General features: G+C 40.4%; 1 long non-coding RNA gene across 2 annotated transcripts in view; it reads right to left on the reverse strand.

Annotated features, from left to right (window-relative positions):
* The window catches only part of LOC109626982 (uncharacterized), a 183,749-nt gene that overhangs the window by 56,039 nt on the left and 110,444 nt on the right, over positions 1-17,266 (reverse strand). For both annotated transcript variants that reach the window (XR_011239719.1, XR_011239720.1), the window contains exon 3: positions 554-688. This is a non-coding gene — a long non-coding RNA (uncharacterized lncRNA). The remainder of the gene's footprint in view (positions 1-553; positions 689-17,266) is intronic.

The following is a 17,266-nucleotide window of genomic DNA, read 5'->3' on the forward strand; positions in this document are numbered from 1 at the left end:
TAACCCAAACAGTGGAAGGCTGTGGTGAGACAGTAAGGATGGGAAGTGGCGGGGGTGGTGAAAGAAAACAAGAGGGAGGTAAAATCCCATCATAGGCAAAAAAGAAAATTTAATAAAAATAGAAAAATGAAATGCACATTTTGCTATTTTTTATAAATATCAAGAAACACGTGCGGTTGCAGAGGGTTGCTACTCTGAACATATTTTGCAGGAAAAGGGCTGTTTTTAAGCTTTGACCATTTTCAGAATGAGTTTACCATCTTTAAGACTGGATTAAAAATCTGGACGCCAGACACCAGTCTGCTACAAGTCAGGTTTTATGAATAACACATGAGACAAAGCCTGATACCCAGCTGAGCTATTGACGCTGGAGTTCTATAGACTGAAAATAAACCAAGGAATAGTTACACTTGTGGTGTAAGTGTATTAATGCTCGGGGTGGGATATGAGAGAAAGTAAATGGGCTATGAAACAGGTAAAGAGAGACAAGGAAGAAATCCCTCAGCCTACGTGGTTAAAAAAAATGGATGTGTGAAAGATATATGGACTCTACCTTCACCACTTGATGACGTTAGTGTTGATGATGGTGATGGCTGCGGTGATGCTGACGTCTTACTCCCCTGGGAGTCCTTCGCGTGCCGGGACAGGGAAAGGTGAACTGACTTCTCACCGGCTGGTGCACCTCAGCCTATGACATCAGGAGTGAGAACATTGGTTTTTACTCATCGCCTCAGAAGCATTCTTACCGACCACTAACTCCCCCCTTTGCTATCCACACTTTTATTGTAGCCATTGAACGTTTTCCACTTGCTTTGCTCCCTTTGCAGAAGGCACAGCTCTTTTGACTCATGCACGTTTGATGAGAAAAAAGTAGCAACCACCCCTTTGAGATAAAGAAAATCCCAGTTTTCTGTTTCGATAACGAGGTTCTGTGAGCTTTCCTGAGACAAAGGTCAGATTCAGACTCTCTCTATGCTTATTAATCAGCTGACTGTGGGCGTTTCAAACGACAGATTCTGCCACAGTCTCTTCCTGACAATCATGCGGCTGATGTCAAACTTTAAATCCTTTCTTCTCTCTTCCACAGTCAGCTGTCATTCAGTGACGCATGTTACTGACCTCCACCCCAATCTCCTACAGCCTTTAGCAGAATTATCATCATCACCTTATCTGGATCACCAATCACCACCAGTGTCTACACCCCGGGGGGATTCCTGTCCTACGTTCTGCTCCACCCCCTTCTAAACCTCATGACATCACATACCAGGCAAACACCCAACATTTGTTTTTCACTGAGGGCTCTATTTCAGAGTTGATATGAGTTTTAAACCCAGATTAAAGCGCAAAGTTAAGAGGACATGTAGATGGTAACAGCCTTAGACAGGCCACATGATAGCACCTTTTTGTTTCATGATGTTTTCACTCATCACTACTCACCATCTACACTGCTGTAACTGGAGATGTTTTTTAACATATGTTATACATTTATTGACATTACGCCCCCCAAAATAATTTGTGTGAATTCTAGAGGTAATGGACTCATTTCCTTCCTTACAAAAAGTTTGGAAAGCAGTTTTAATATAATAGGAATATATTTATACACATTTTGAAACATACATTTTCTATATTAATGTTTGTTTGCTATGTAATTTTACAGATTTTTTACATCTTGTTGCGCTGGGGATTTGTTCCTGGCGCTAGCTAGCTAGCAATGGGTATTCCAGAATTGCACCGTGAATCTTTTTCATTTTTTTATTGCCTCCACCTAAAAGCGTGTCCTTAAATTGAGTGCTTTCACTCAGTCATTGTCACAGTTGTTTGTTTGTTTTCATCTGTTTTTAATTTCATATTGTGTAGCTTTTTACCAGAAGCTCCAGTTTGGTCACCCTCTTGCTGAAATCTGGATTACATTAACAACAGCTGCACAGTGATCTGTGTGGGTATATGCGACCTTGTGGTGGTTAGAAGAGCCATTGGAATGTGGACTTAATAATAACAGGCCTTGTGCTATTTGTAATCTTCAAATAATTTTGTGTAGTAAAATCTATTCAATTAACTAAACTGTAAATTGACACATTGATCTTATTTTAAGAAATTCCTAAAGAAACGTATTGCCAAGAAAAAGGTGACTATGCATAACTATTTGTCTTTTTGTAACTATTATGTTTACTCCATATCTACTAACTAATTTCACTAAACTAAGTTGTAATTTTGCCAAGCTTTTCCAACTTAAAATGGCAAGTAAAAATAATTTATAAATAAGAAAAGTGAGCCTGATTTATCTGGATGGCTAAAATAAGATAATCTGCTGGAACTTTTCTATTTTGATTCTTTTTTATTTTCTGTTTGTACATTACTAAAACTCATATTAGAAAATACAGTTGTAATCAAACAGTGCGACATGAGCTTTTCACAAGTTCAGAAAATGGCCAGTACAGCTCATGTAAGGAGGTACCCCCCCTCAGCCTTCCTTTTTTACTTCACTGATGGCAAAGCAAGGTAAGTATACGTGTCATTGGCCATCTTGATATTCAACATCCATTAGGATTTTTCTTCATATGAATGCTGAAATAGAAAAACGACTACCTTTTGGCTAACAGAAGTACTGGAGTAAGGGCTGATGGCTGAGAAGGCAGCAAAGGTCAATTCCTTGCCCAGTTTGTCTTGGGGACATAAATGCACAAGTCCGGGAAATCCACTCAATTACACATTCATACAGGGCATCTATATGTTTAACATCTTGCCAAAGGACACAGACGCAGACTGGAGGTGCATGGGATCCATCCATTGACTCTCTGGTTAGTGGATGCCCCTCTCTACCTCCTGAACCAAAGCCACCCTCCCCTCCCCAAGTTTAGTTCTGTGTAATGTATCTGGAAGAATGTCACACTGTCTTCATTTATCATTTTGGTGGTCTTGATGTAAAATCAACATAAAGACAAGATAATGAGACACAAATATATCTGTTGCCCAAAACCCATCATTGCACTCTCCTCCAGTTTCAGTTTTACCCAGGTGAGACAGGCTAAGCTTAATTTTCGTCAGCTCTTTATTTTCTCTTTGAGTCATCAGGTTTTGACATTATTCTTGGAGGGCTGCAATGATGCAAGTATCTCAATCGCTCCAGATAAAACAAAGACTTTGGCCCATTCCCTCCATCTTCCTTCCTCCATCCCCAATTGTATTGTGTTCAGCCTGTTTCCCTCTCCTCTCCTTCGTCTTTTGGCATATAGCTCACCGCATGAGGTCCTGGCCTGCAAGGCCTCAGGTTGTGGTAATGACACTGTTTTCACAAAACTGCCCTCTCAAGGCAGAATCAGCCCATATCAGGTTTCATACCATGGTCCATTGTGCTGGTGACTCATCAGAGCTAACACTGACTGTTTTTCCCTATGTTCATTGCTACAACATCTGGTGAACCTGCGGCCAAAGGACCAGAGCGTTGCGTACCACTCGCTGAGTTCACATGCTGCTAAACTGAGGTTATCATCTAAGAGGAGGGTTACAGCTAGAGACCAGCCATGAGAAATATTGGCAAGTGCATGCATCAGTCCCTTTTTTTGGTTTGTATTTTCCTGGACTCTAAACTGCCGAAGTACAAAAAGTACAAAACCACAACAGACTGATAAGAATGATCAGGGTAAATCCCTCACACGTAGCAATAGAAGATATAAGATCACATTCTGAGCTGCTTGCACACAGCAGCCGGATTTGTTCTAAAGTTTGTTTTCTGTTTGCTTTCAGAACACAAACATCAAAATCAGCCATACAAACTGGACAGCGCTCAATGCCCATGGCAAAGATCAGCATCCTCATCAGCTGATGATCCAGAGAAGACAAAGATAAAACAGTTGTACTGTTTGTGTAGAGCAGGATAGAGCCAGTTGTTTTATAATACAGTGTTATTTACATATAAAGATAAAATACAGATGTCATTGGTTTTAACAAAACTTTTGGGCTGTTAATTGTACAGAAAACGATGCTTGGACAAACAATACGATAGTTAGGTTTACACCTAATGCCCACATCTTCAAATGCAGCCAAGCTTCACTTAATTCAGCTGGAAACATTAGCACTTACATACCAATCTAATAAAAACGACCTAAAATGACAGAAACCACCTTTACTATACATAATGTGTCACTAACATGGAGAAAGTTGTGTTTATGACCTATACTCCAGCCAGTCAACAGGTGGCCTTTAGGCCTGTTGAGAAGTTTAATGATTTAAAGGTCTGCGTTGCCTGGTTATGGTTGCCACAATATGATAAGACAATCATTGTTGGGGGGTTTAATGGTCCATTAATTTAACAAATCAATATAAATGTGTTTCAGCCACAGGACACACGTTTGCCCTGTGCACCATTAATTAGTAATCACTTGCGATAAGGTCTATAAACCTCAAACATCTGTATAATCCTCTTCATCAATATCCAGGACACAACATACAAATATCGCCATGTTGTCTTACCCTCAATTTTCTGCTCAGTGTATCAGAAGGCAAGGTCAAAACACACAGCGATAAATTGTGATCAAAAGACGCAGCATAGCTCACGCTCTGTGGGATCCCACATGTAGTAATATCCTATAACTCAAGCAGTGCTGCTACTCTATGTTGCCAGTAACTGTCACAGTGACTTAAACTTCTGGCTGAGTGGTCCAACAAATGCCTCTGCGCAGGAATATCCTGGAGAGAACAAAGAGTTTCAACATGAGCTGTGGCCCGATGCACACTGAATCAAGGTATAGTGGCTGAGAGAGTTGCTAGTTTGAATCCATGCTGGGAGAGAATGTGTGGAGAAAGTCAATGTGTCATACTGACCTGGAGCATCTCTGAGCTGGATAAATGAAGGTGGACAAAACATCTGTATTTTATCACTGCAGGTATTTTTCTACTGAAGAAAACTCATCAATAAAAATATATAGTAACTACATTCAAAAATCTATTGTAGATACATTGTGTTGTTATTTATGTGCATGAGCCAAAAATGTGTAGTGCATATTTATATACTTTACAAGGTTTGGCAATGCAGAATTAAATATAATTAAATAAATGTTAAATATATATTTCTTTTTGATTTAACTATCATCACAAACTGCTGATGAACAAATTCATTATTTTTTCTGCTGTTAACTGTACAAGAAAACCTCTGCATTATTCAAATATTAAGGTAGGTCTGTCACAATAACAAACATTGCTGGACAATATTTTATCCCAGAAATGATTGCGATAAATGGTATTGTCATGATTGTGAAACCATTTTAAACCACTGATATAATGATATTATACCATGTACTATGTGGGTTTGACTCAGAACAATTTACAGTGATGTGTTTTTAATAGTATTCTCAACAATGGAGTTTGTTTGTTTGTCCTCATCATGGAACAATATAGAATCATGAGAAATACCTGTAGTTAGCTTTCAGAGTAGCACTGCCTCTTGGAAAACATGTGTATAAATACCTCTTTTAATCCTCAACTTCATCTCTCAAAATAATTCTTCATGAGGACTGAGCCAAAGACCAGAGGGAGCCCAGTTAGCATGGAGTAAAAAAGTGATGGTTACAGCTACATTGTGCGTCTCTCAAGGCCTACTGTGCACCTATCCAAACAATATCAGTGGATCCAGTTCAAGTTCACGAGATGACTTCACTTATTCCTTTCCAAATCAAGCTTATTGATATCAAAGACAGAACCAAATCAAAGGAGATGGGGGAACATGATGATGAGAGCAGCCAGGGTGAGGATTCAGTACAGTAATGTTTTCAAGATCCCAGAGAGTGATCCAAAAACAACGGTAAAAGACGAGGGTTCCACTGATATATTGGGATGATATCAGCTTTTTTTTATTTATGAAAACATAAATCAGTGGGTTAGGCGGTGTTGTCCTCTCTGGCCACAACTTAACATAAAAAAAGAGCTTTTTCTGTGGCACTTTTTTATCCTTTGTAATTTATTTGCCCAAATCCCAGTAATGTTTTCCTTTCCTGCTGTGGCCATTAATGCTTCTCTAAACTTTGGAATATGGTTTTGATAAAAACTGACCAAACTGCATGTAATGTGATTTTCTGACTCAGCATCTCCTAAATCAGAGTCATCTATCTAAGCTTTCCCTGGAGAGAAACCTAAGCAATGTCCTCCAATAGAAAAGCTTGTGAGTGTGTGGGTCATGGTTGGCATTTTATTGGATTAAACAGTGGAATGATAATCAACAGGATGACCTGTGATGCAAGTGACCCTCTTATCAAAAGTGGGTGGACCCCCGCGACCAGTGACCGCTCGTGAGTGGAGGTTCTATTTTCGTAGCCCCGCCTCCCAGTACTGCATTTTCAAGACATTTCTTCTGAATTTCCTGCCAGAGACGCTTTTTCCTTCAACTTAGGGGTGACGCTACATTTTGATAGTACACATCATTATCAATTGCCTCTCTGATTCAGGTTCATGTTTCCTGGGCCCAGTGAGCCATCTTGGCAGTCAAGATGGGAAAAAAAGAAAAAGAAAGAAGAAGGAAGCGTGTTTAACCTCTGAGACAATATCAATCAAAAGCTAGTCAGTGTGTGTTCTTGTTTTTCGTCTGCAGACAGTGAGACGTATGTTTGATTCATAGCAGGTTATAAGTTTGATTTTTATGGGGGCGTTCAGATTTAGGCTGCAGACATCTGCATTGTGAAGAGGACAAGTCATAAAAAGTCTCAGTCACCTCATTTCAGATTTCCCCTGTTTCTGTTTATTACCAGCGCCGTATCCCATAATGCACAGGAACTGCAGATATGTGTCTGGGCGACTGTGGCGGTCAGCGGGGGAATGAACCAGACATTGTCTCTCTCGGCTGGTTTTCTCTTACTTACTTATTTACAAGTGCACACACACACGCACACACAGAAAAAGATACAGTTGGAGAAAATGTGACTATGCCAATTAGTCCTTGGCAGTATCATGTGCGACTTTACAGGAAAAAAATAAGCCAGTAGAACAAGGCACGGAAGAACATAACGACCTGGTGTAATAAAACTAAGTGGGGGAGCTGCTGCGGTCTGCACACGTGCACGTCCAGACGTCGCAGAGAGGTGTTATAGTGAAAATGTTTCCTCAGCATTTCTGCTTCTCTCCTCGGGATCAAGTTAGTTGAACTCAACAGAGAATGCAGAATTGACCAAGTATTGACAATTGGCTTAGAAATAAAGTTTGTGCGTGTCAGCTCAACAAAAGGGCATTTTTAGGATTAATGTTTATTCATGAAACTACCTCCACTGATGCTTTGTCGCCAGCGTGACCTAATAAACCATATGTTTTTTGAATGTTTTATGATGTTGAGAATGTGAGTAAGTGAGTGGACCACTGGGACGTGTGATGAGAGGGAGTTGGGGAAAGTGTGGGCCAGGAGAACTGGCGGTGAAGAGCCACTGACAGTTATCATGGCGACATGTAAACACGCAGAATGAATGGAGAACGGAGTCACCAGACTCAAAGGCATCAGTCACTGTTGGTGTGGCTGCACCTTAGAGGCCTTGTTTAAACATGTTTTCAAATACATGTGCAAGAAATATCAAGAAGTGAATTTCTCCATGAAATCCCTCTTAGGTCCTTGGAAGATCACTAATAAGATCACTAATAATAAGTAACTAGAATGGCATTTAGTAGAGCGCTTACCTCTGCTAAGGCCCAGCAGACCCCTGCCACAGTTTTCACTAAACCTCACAAGGTGGAAAAGTCTGTGTTTTTCCCAGAAAACAAATAAAACAGAGCAAAATAAAACTAAATTCAGCATCTCTACAACATATGTGTGGGTTTATGTTTAAACCGGAAAGCAAACACATGTCTGCCTTTCCACATGCATCTGTTGTTTGGACACTACCACCCACACGACTCAGCTCTGGGTCTCTAACCAGTCTCGTCCTGACTCACATGGGGAAAGTATCCTAAAATATCTGAAACAAATGGCCCAACCATTGACAGCTCTTCAAACGTGACTATTTTACAAATATAAAATGCCTAGTATCAGTTTGGGTGCAGGTGTACTGTAATGCAGCACAAGTATAAAAAAGTGATTATGATTAACACAGATGAACACATGAAAAGAAACTGAGAAAAACTCCTGCAGATTGTTCACAGCTAAAAAGTCACACACGAGGAGACGCATGTTGATCTTGATTCTCTCACAGTTCCTATGAGAAAAGAAATTAGAAATTGAGGAACTTTCTTTTCAGCAAATTCATCTTTAATGTGAAGAAACGACAACAAAAGAAACTTCGACTGTGATAATGAACGGAAGACACAGTCTTGGCCCGGATATTTACCGTCTACACCGGAAACCCCAAATATCGTCTGTCGCCCACAGAGACTGATTCGATAGTCAACGGGCTCAAGGATTGCATTTGTGTAACTGTAACAAATGTTTGCTTCAGATGAACTTCAGATATGCTTCAGCAGAAGAAAAGATTTTTCGGATTAACACTAAAACTCTATGGAAAAAGAAAATCCTCCTCTCTCGCTGCCAAACATATCACCAGAGAATACATTTGGAACCCAGCTCTCCACACGGGGGCTCAGTGTTTTTTGGCCATTAAATTGTACATGTCGCAACAATCCGAGTCTTAATATAAGCGTTGTCTTTGCGTTGTTATTCTTCATGAGCGCCGTGTTGGGATCTGGTGCGAGCGGTGTGAGTCCGGCCTCGCCTCGGCTTCATCAATCACGCGGCGACAGTGAATGGCAGGATAATATTGTTGCTGGTGGTTGATTGGGACGTCTCCCCGGAGACTGTGAGACAGAGAGCGAGTGTGTGTGTTTGTATGTTAATGTGTCGAACAGCGTCTTGACTGTGCAGGAGTGGGTGTCAGTTAATTATTTTTTTTTTTTTAGGCGTCACGTGTGTGGTTGTCTATATCATATCATCAGGTACGAGTGCATGCGTGTAGCTGACTTGACATGCGTGTCACACACTGTACGCACACACACACACACACACACACACACACACACACACACACACACACACACACACACAGTAGGTGTACTTTAACTCCTTGGCGCCTGGGTCTTCCTGTAGTGCTGGAGGTGGGCTGCGCACCGCTGGACAAGCTCTTCCCGTTAAGGGCCCTGTGGTTACGAAGGGACCATGTGCCCATTCACCACTGTTTGTTTTCTATGTCATTATGAGTCCAGCACTCCTTCACTGACCGGCCCCATCGAAATAGTCTCCTTTGTTAGACACACTCTCTCCCCCGTCATGGAACCATATAAAAACATTTGGCTAGATACACTTAGGTGTGCTTAGAGGTGTATGTCCAAATCACACACACACACACACACTCTGTCGACTCAGTCCCCTCTAATCCACATGCATCCACATCCACGCACACACAGCTTTCCATTCAGCCCTCCTCTCATAATGTTTCTTTACTTAACATTTAAAGTTCCTGAAATAGGAATGTTCCTGAATCAAAACTGTTTCTCCACGGGAGCGCTCGCTGAAACGCCGACACCGTTTCTGGGCCCCGCAGTGCATTCTGGGTTATTTTGTTTGGGCAGCCACGCGCCGTCTTCCTGTGCACAGCAAGTCAGAAGTCGAAAAAAATAGTCGAAAAATGATTTGATTTGATTATGATGTGGACAGGAGATATTTTGTCTACTTTGCGCCCTGGCAGCATCTTCCTCGCCACTCGCTGGAGTGGAGCTGGAGTGTTGTTTTTGAGCGAGAACCATCTCAAAGCCGGTCGGTAAATCTGGGAAAATGTTGTGCTCAGGATATGAGATGTGGAGTGAGGGACAGACACTGGTAATTACACAGATCCTGACAAATAGCAGGTAGGTGGAGGGATACAGGTGGAAATAGGTCTTAATATCCTCTAAATCTGCAAATGGAAAAATGAACATACCCTCAATATAACCCGTCCTCTGAGGTCTAGACAGACCATCACATGCACACTCCAGGGTGAAACTAAAGAGGGCAAACAAAGAGCAGCCGAGTAAAACACGCGAGGAAGCATTTTGAGGAAAGTTTAGAAACTCTGCAGTGGGTGGATTATTTAAAGAAGATACGTGTTTGCAAAAATCTGGTTTCTTTCTCCTTCTTCCCTTTTTCCTGAAACTTGTTCTGTGTTTTGAAAAGAAACTGAAGAAAAATATAATGAGGAATATTATTATAATATCTCCTACCGCCATTCCCCATTGTATTGGTGAATTATCACTTTTCTACTGTTCTGCTTTGAGGATAAATAATTTGTCTCTCAAATTTAAATTCAGAATTTCTGCCCAAACCACAAGACTCTGTTATGAATAATAGCACATGCGATTGAGAATATATAAAAAACATATGTTACAACTGGACTATGATAAAACAAAAAAGAAGATTTCATAAGTATGTCCAGCGACTGTTTGATTGAAAGCTGTTGCATTGTTTAAGAGCGGATGCTAATCTTCCCGTGGGTTTTTTCTCTCCAGAGGACAGAGGTTGCAAGGTGGTTGCCAACATGTTCTGCGCAGATGCTTATCTAGTAAGAATGGTTGCTATGGCATTAATAGGTCAGTAATATGTGAACACTAGGGTATAGGTGGTTGCCTTGTTGGTTCTAAGGAGTTTGTATCAGAGCAGGCACATCATTTGGTGGCTATGTCTGGCAGTTGCTTTGGGCATTCCATTTGGTTGTTTGAGGCACTTTCATGCCAAACTTTTTTGGTTTGGACCTTTGGAATTTTCAGTTTAGCATGAAGCAAAATTACAGGTTTGAGAGTTGCCTCAGACCAGGGTCCTGACCAATGGACTCAAATTTAGTCTGACCATGAGAGGTGGTCTTGTATAAAATTAACCGTGGTTCGTTTGCAGTGTGAAAACACTTTTTTTGCACAATAACGACAAATTGCAGGAGGCTGAGAAAGTTTTAAACAATGGAGGAAGAAATGGAGTTGCCCAGGCTCAGAGAACAGTTTGGAGTCTTTGCCCCAGATGATATAATTTAAACAATGGGAACATATATTTGGTGCATCTGAATTAGTGTCAGGTAGGCTAATGTGCTTAAAGTTGGCAATGCAAAGTAAAACCATTCTGATATCACTGTGGCAAAGACAAAACCAAAATCATCTGCTTCATTATTTTCTCTATTCAAACAAAAGTCTACTACTCTCCGAACTGTAGATGTCAGATGCACGTCCGTCTGCAAACCAATCAATGACAAGAATAGGACAAAATTCTTCAGTGTTCTCTCTTAATAACAAAGTGAGATCAAAACTAACTGGATCTCATGTAGACACAAATCTTGGTTCAGACTGTGTGGCTGAGAGCTGCTGTCACATGAAGAACAAACATGTCCTGAGACATCAAACTTTTACTTTGTAGCAATCCAAAACTTTACTTATTCAAAAAACCTGTGTCTCTCATTAACTTTAATGTGACTAACTAAAAGAAGTGCAAATACTTATAGTCTTAGTGGGCATGTTTATATAGTTTTACTATGACTCAGGCTTTATGACTCGAGTTCATACATAGTCACACGTAACACACACACACGCACACAGCTGAAGTCTGTACTCTTGGCCTGGATCAAGGTGAAATATACTTTGTGTTGAAATTCATTTTGAATTTGATATAGTTGACCTGTTGATATTCAATATGAGAATCAACACAAAAACACAGCACATGTGGACCCAAACATACGCAGACACACACTAAGGGAGTCGCCTTTTCCAGCAACAACCGCAGGCGCCCTGACCTGTCTGCCTTGTCACCGTTTGATGATGTCACCCGGAAGGTTCCAGCTCAGTAGCCGCCACACAGCAGCAAAACTGGGCGGAGTGGGCAGGTGCTCCACATCAGTCACTCCACAAACACACACACGCACACAAACACACACGCTTAAATAAACACAAACACACATTACACTTGCAAGCAGACAGCGAGGCAGCGACGGCGCTGCGGTCAGCACACACCGTGGATGTACACGATGCTGAAATATGAACACACATGCTTGTACTGTACATGACACACACACACAAACACACACTGCTTCAACCACAAGTGAGCCTGTGTATCAAACCCCAGCCTCATTGTCCCTGGCAGCATTCACAGTTTCAAAATAATGCCCGCCCCCCCAAACTAAAATCAACTCGATATCCACCAATTACAAAAGCCACATAATTGTAATAATCACAAACTGGCGGGGTAAATCAAGAGATCTGCAAATTAAAAACCCCAAAGACTCCATCTCACTGACAAGAATGAACCGCACGTCTATGAGAAATCAATTAAAACTCGATCAGGAGCACAGAAACGCTAAGGAGCCGCTGGCTTTTATACGTCACGTCGAGCCGTACGCTCACCACAGCCTGAGGGACTCCAGCTTGTGGTTCCTGTCGTGTATATTGGTCGGCTTGAGTGTGTGTCACTACTGTCACTTTGATTTGCCTCCCTCCAATAATGTCTTCATGTTTTCCATAAAGATCAGCACATCAACTCGACATATGCCGTAAACACGCAAGACAGCAGAGGGCTCAGTGTCAAATAGTTTGAAAAGAACGATGCACTTGATTTTTCTTTTTTTTTTTTTTGTGGAGACTCAAAATGCTGCTATTACAAATATAATGCTGCACTCATGCTCAGGAGTGTTTGATCAAATTTATTTTTTTATTTTTTTTCAAAAAACTGTACATTTAAAGTTCTAGGGCAAAGAAAACAATTCATGAAATTTAGGTGAAACACCACTAGGATTATTTAATATTCACACTTTTAAGATGTGGTATTATCGTCACAAAAATAGCAAATGGCATTAACTTTAATATTTAGATACATTATAATATAGGTAAGGTGAGTAAATATAAAGCCATTGGCAGCAGCAAATGATTACAGCTTCTAATAAAGATTGAATATGGGGGAACAGCTACAATGACCCAGACCCAAATTAAGAAAACAGCACCTCTAAAGCTTTTTAATTAACTTAAAATCTAAGTGTAAAAACAACAGCTCTTGGTTTTATGGGAGGTTTCATGCCAGACTATTCCTTGGCCCTGAGCTGTCATTTCCTCAAGTCTCTGCTGGTTACCAAGCAACTCCATGGCAACAACAAAACTAAAACAAAGTTACATCTCCTGGCCAATAGTCGAGCCAGGAGTCTCATTCACCCATGTAAAACTGAAATTGTAATTTTTGCTTGACGTTGTTTTTTTTTGTCCAAATCAGACTGTCCATTTAATTTGTATTAAAAATGAAATGTATAAACATTACTTTCATGGGCAGTGACGTGCTGGAACTGCTTCCTGGTGAACAGTGGCAAGGTGTCGTCACCATGAGGTTGGCATGCAACAGTGGATTGGGAGCTGCTTTATCCTTTAACCATTTTTAGGCAAGGCTAAGCTCAGCTACTGATCAGTGATACTGATCTTCTCATGTGCTGATGCACCAAGTTTGAAGCAAATTCCTCAAAATGTTTTTGGGTTATCATGTTCACAAGGAGACAGATGGGCAACTGGCTGTCACCAAGGTTAAAGGCATCTAGAGGTTGTGAATGAATCTGTGTCAGTATGATCAACAATTCAGGAGTCATGATTGGAGACATGTAGTTGAGTTTATATACACTGTGATAAAAACAAGGGAAAAAAGCATTAGAACAGGACTGTCCTTAAAGGGCCAGTGTGTAAGATTTAGGTGAAAGGGAACTATTGGCAGAAATTTAATGTAGAATAATGCTCATGATGTTTTCACTAGTTTGTTTCATCTAATTTGTATGAATTGTAGTTTTCTTTACCCCAGAAAAGACCCTTTATATTCAAATACTTTATAATTACATCGAGGAGACCCTCTCTACAGAGGCTGCCATGATCTTTACATTAGTCCAGACTGGACAAACTAAACACCTTTTGAGTTTTTATGGCAACTGAAGCTACCAGGTTCGTTTTCATGTTTGGAAGGAGAGGGTGAGGTGAGGGGTGTTCAGCTGCAACATGCAACTTCAACACTAGATATCACACAATTCTACACACTGTACCTTTAAATATATGATATACTCTCCTAAGAAGTGTTCATCCTCCAGCCTTGATAAACAAATCTCCTGTGTTGCTCAGTGTGTGTGGCAGTCCTGCTAAGTGATGAGCCCAACACTTGACCCGGCTCTTGTAACAATAGTGGTGTGGCACAGGGTCACACACACACACACACACACACACACACACACACACACACACACACACACACACACACACACGCCCCCTCTGGATGCAATTATAAATGTTTAGGGAGAAAATAAAAAACAAATTATGAACACTCGATGGTGGCTAATTTCTTCGCCGGAGAAATATTTTCTCAAAAAATCCCGCGGCCTCCTCGTGTTTGGTTTGCCGTGGTAGTATTTACTCAAATAGAGGTTGATAATCATTTCATTTTTCCATGGAGGTATGCAAAATACAATTACTGTCATATTGTATTTCCATGTAGTGTGACGACGGTACAGATGCTGTGGTTTTGGTTGCTTTGGTGACACACACACACAAACACAGGTACTTTTATGTGCACTGATAATACAGTCTGGTGCTCAGGTCAATGATGTGAGCTTTGTTACTTAACTTTAAAAGCAGTATACAACATATGAACAAGCTGTAATATCCATTTGTACGTGCATTGTAGTTGGGGTTCAACATTTGAATGTCTTATCTTTACAGCTGTGAAGCTATGGCACTGCTGACTCATAATTTATTACTAACTTGCTGAGCTGTAATTGAGCAGTTGCAGCTCCTCATGTAGTCAATGACTAAACAGACTTTAATGCTTGTTTCAGAACAAATGTCCAAATAGTTTTCTCTTATACATTTTAAAGTTTGTTAAGTACTATGTGGTCTGTTTTATGTATCATTATTCATGATACATTATCCCCTAATATTTCAATATGCACTATGCTATAGTCTGCACTATGTGCTGAAATATTATAGTTTGTTGTACAGATGCTTATGTCTAGGATTTTTAAATCCCGTAAAGGGGCCACAATTTACACAGAGGGACCAATTATTGAATCCATGATTCAGTAAGGTGCGTATACTGTATATAAAAGCAATTCCTTGTTTATCGTTAGCTCTATAGCTTATTCTGATAATTGTTTCTGGTTCAAGCACATCGTATACTAAATCTAAGACAATACAAATCTATAACAAATTGTTGCATAAATATTGTTTGTGTTATTTGGACCACAGACAGCAGAGAGACACTTCTGGGGCCAATCAGATTTCAGATTTTCCCCTGGACCCACCCCTGGCAATGACACTAATGTTTAACCTAATATAATTAAAACATTTTATGTCTTAATATCTATTCAATATGTAAGATGCTATTTTTTTCCTTAGGTGTTGCAGAGTATCACATAGAAATATTACTCACGCATTTCTTTTTGGTTGCACACAGTTGCCTGTAGTTCAGCATAAGTATTATCCATCCTTTATTTTGGATGGGGGACTGGAGCCAATCTCATTTTAAATTGGGCAAGAGGTGGGTTCCAACCCCCTGGAGGGGTCACCAGTGTATGACAGGGCTAACACACAACGACAAACAACCATTCACACTCACACAGACAATGTGGTCTCCAGTTGACCTCACACCAATCTGTATGTGTTCGGACTGTGGGAAGAAGACGGAGAAAATCCTCGCAGACACGGGGAAAACACGCAAACTCCCACTGCCAGGATTTAAACAGGGAACCTTCTTGCTGCGAGCTACAACTCACTAAATAACCCTTCACTCAGCAGAATAATGTGGATCACTGATGTGTTTCCAACTTGTTTTGGACAGTAATGGAACTCACACTGAATCAAGCTTTAGATGCAAAAACAAAACTTTTTAGGATCAATTGCTTTGGTCTTTTCATGGGAGTTGATGGCCTTTCTAAATATACGTTTCTATTTCAGAATTGATTAAATAAACTGTAATCAACCTAAAATTTAAAAAAATTCCAGTTCCAGTAAAGCTGACATTTTAAATATGGATATAAAGCCAAAGCCTTTAATCTGACAATAACAACAACACTGCATATCCAGTAAAAACTGTATTTTTCTCTTTAAGTCCAGCTCAGCAGTAGTTATGAGAGCCTCAGCACTTTGGTAACTAATCCGCCCGTCGACCCCAGAGTGCACGCCACAGTCTTCACTAATCATTCCAACATTTCCATCTTATTAAGTAAGACAATACATTAATTGCAATGGCATGCTGAGGCCTCCTGCCATGCAACGTTACCCCTCTTGGGTCTGCCACCGAAACCATGCAGGCGCACGGCAGAGGCTGACATGGAGAGTTCACGGCTCCCACTCTGCGTGCCATGCAACTTTTCAGCGGCCACAGGCACAGATTAGAGACGTCCGCTGTGCGTTCCTCGCCTAATGATTAAATATCAGCCCGTTTATTGTGAGTGTCACTGATTGCGGCTGTGGGATGTGGCTCTTGGCAGGCCGTGGAGGCTGCGAGTTGGACGACCCTTTGGAGATCTTTCCTCTCCCCAGCAAATTGAGAGATACTTTCAGAGGGCAACTGATTAAGTGTGGGGGAATACACTGGATGTTAAAAGCACATTTCCGATTTCACTGCACGGATCGGCCTGATTTATTTCTTTGCAGAGTTTATCTTGTGCTGTGACTAAGCTGGGTCTTGGATGCTGTGAGCATATAAACAAAGATTGCTCTGTATTTAAATAATTCAATCTAATCATGTGAAGACGATTTAAAATAAAATACATGTTTTTTTCTACATGGGCTGAAAATCTCTTGTGCAAATACAAGAAACGAGGCTGAACATTTACAACCACGCTAGCAGCTCTGTGAAGCTGTACTTTGTGCTGTGAGCTAAATGCTAATGTCAATCTTGTTTACACCATTGATTTTATGTAAACACAAAAAACATGACCATTCAAAAGTGACAAAGCCTCTTTCTTATTTATTTATTTTATTTTATTTATTTATTTCTGAATCGTGGGAGGAAGTGGAGATACATTCCCCATCTTTAAATACAGTCTATGGCTCAAAGTGATAATGCTAATACCACAAAGCATTGTTACTCCGATGCAGCCGCACATATATATATATATCTATATATATATAGTCATAAAAATGTATTGTGCACTAGCACAATTTGCTGAATATAAGAGCCAATTTAACAGCCGTTTTCACTATTACTATTAGTATTACCAGCCAAGTCAATCTTTAGGATTTTAAATCACAGATTTTTTACCTCCCACAGTTTGTTAACTCTTTCTACTTGACTGACCGAAGGTACAGTATCCCTTAAAACAAATTTCTGTAAAAT

This window comes from Paralichthys olivaceus, chromosome 21, assembly GCF_024713975.1.
Source record: "Paralichthys olivaceus isolate ysfri-2021 chromosome 21, ASM2471397v2, whole genome shotgun sequence".
Classification (NCBI taxonomy): Eukaryota; Metazoa; Chordata; class Actinopteri; order Pleuronectiformes; family Paralichthyidae; genus Paralichthys; species Paralichthys olivaceus.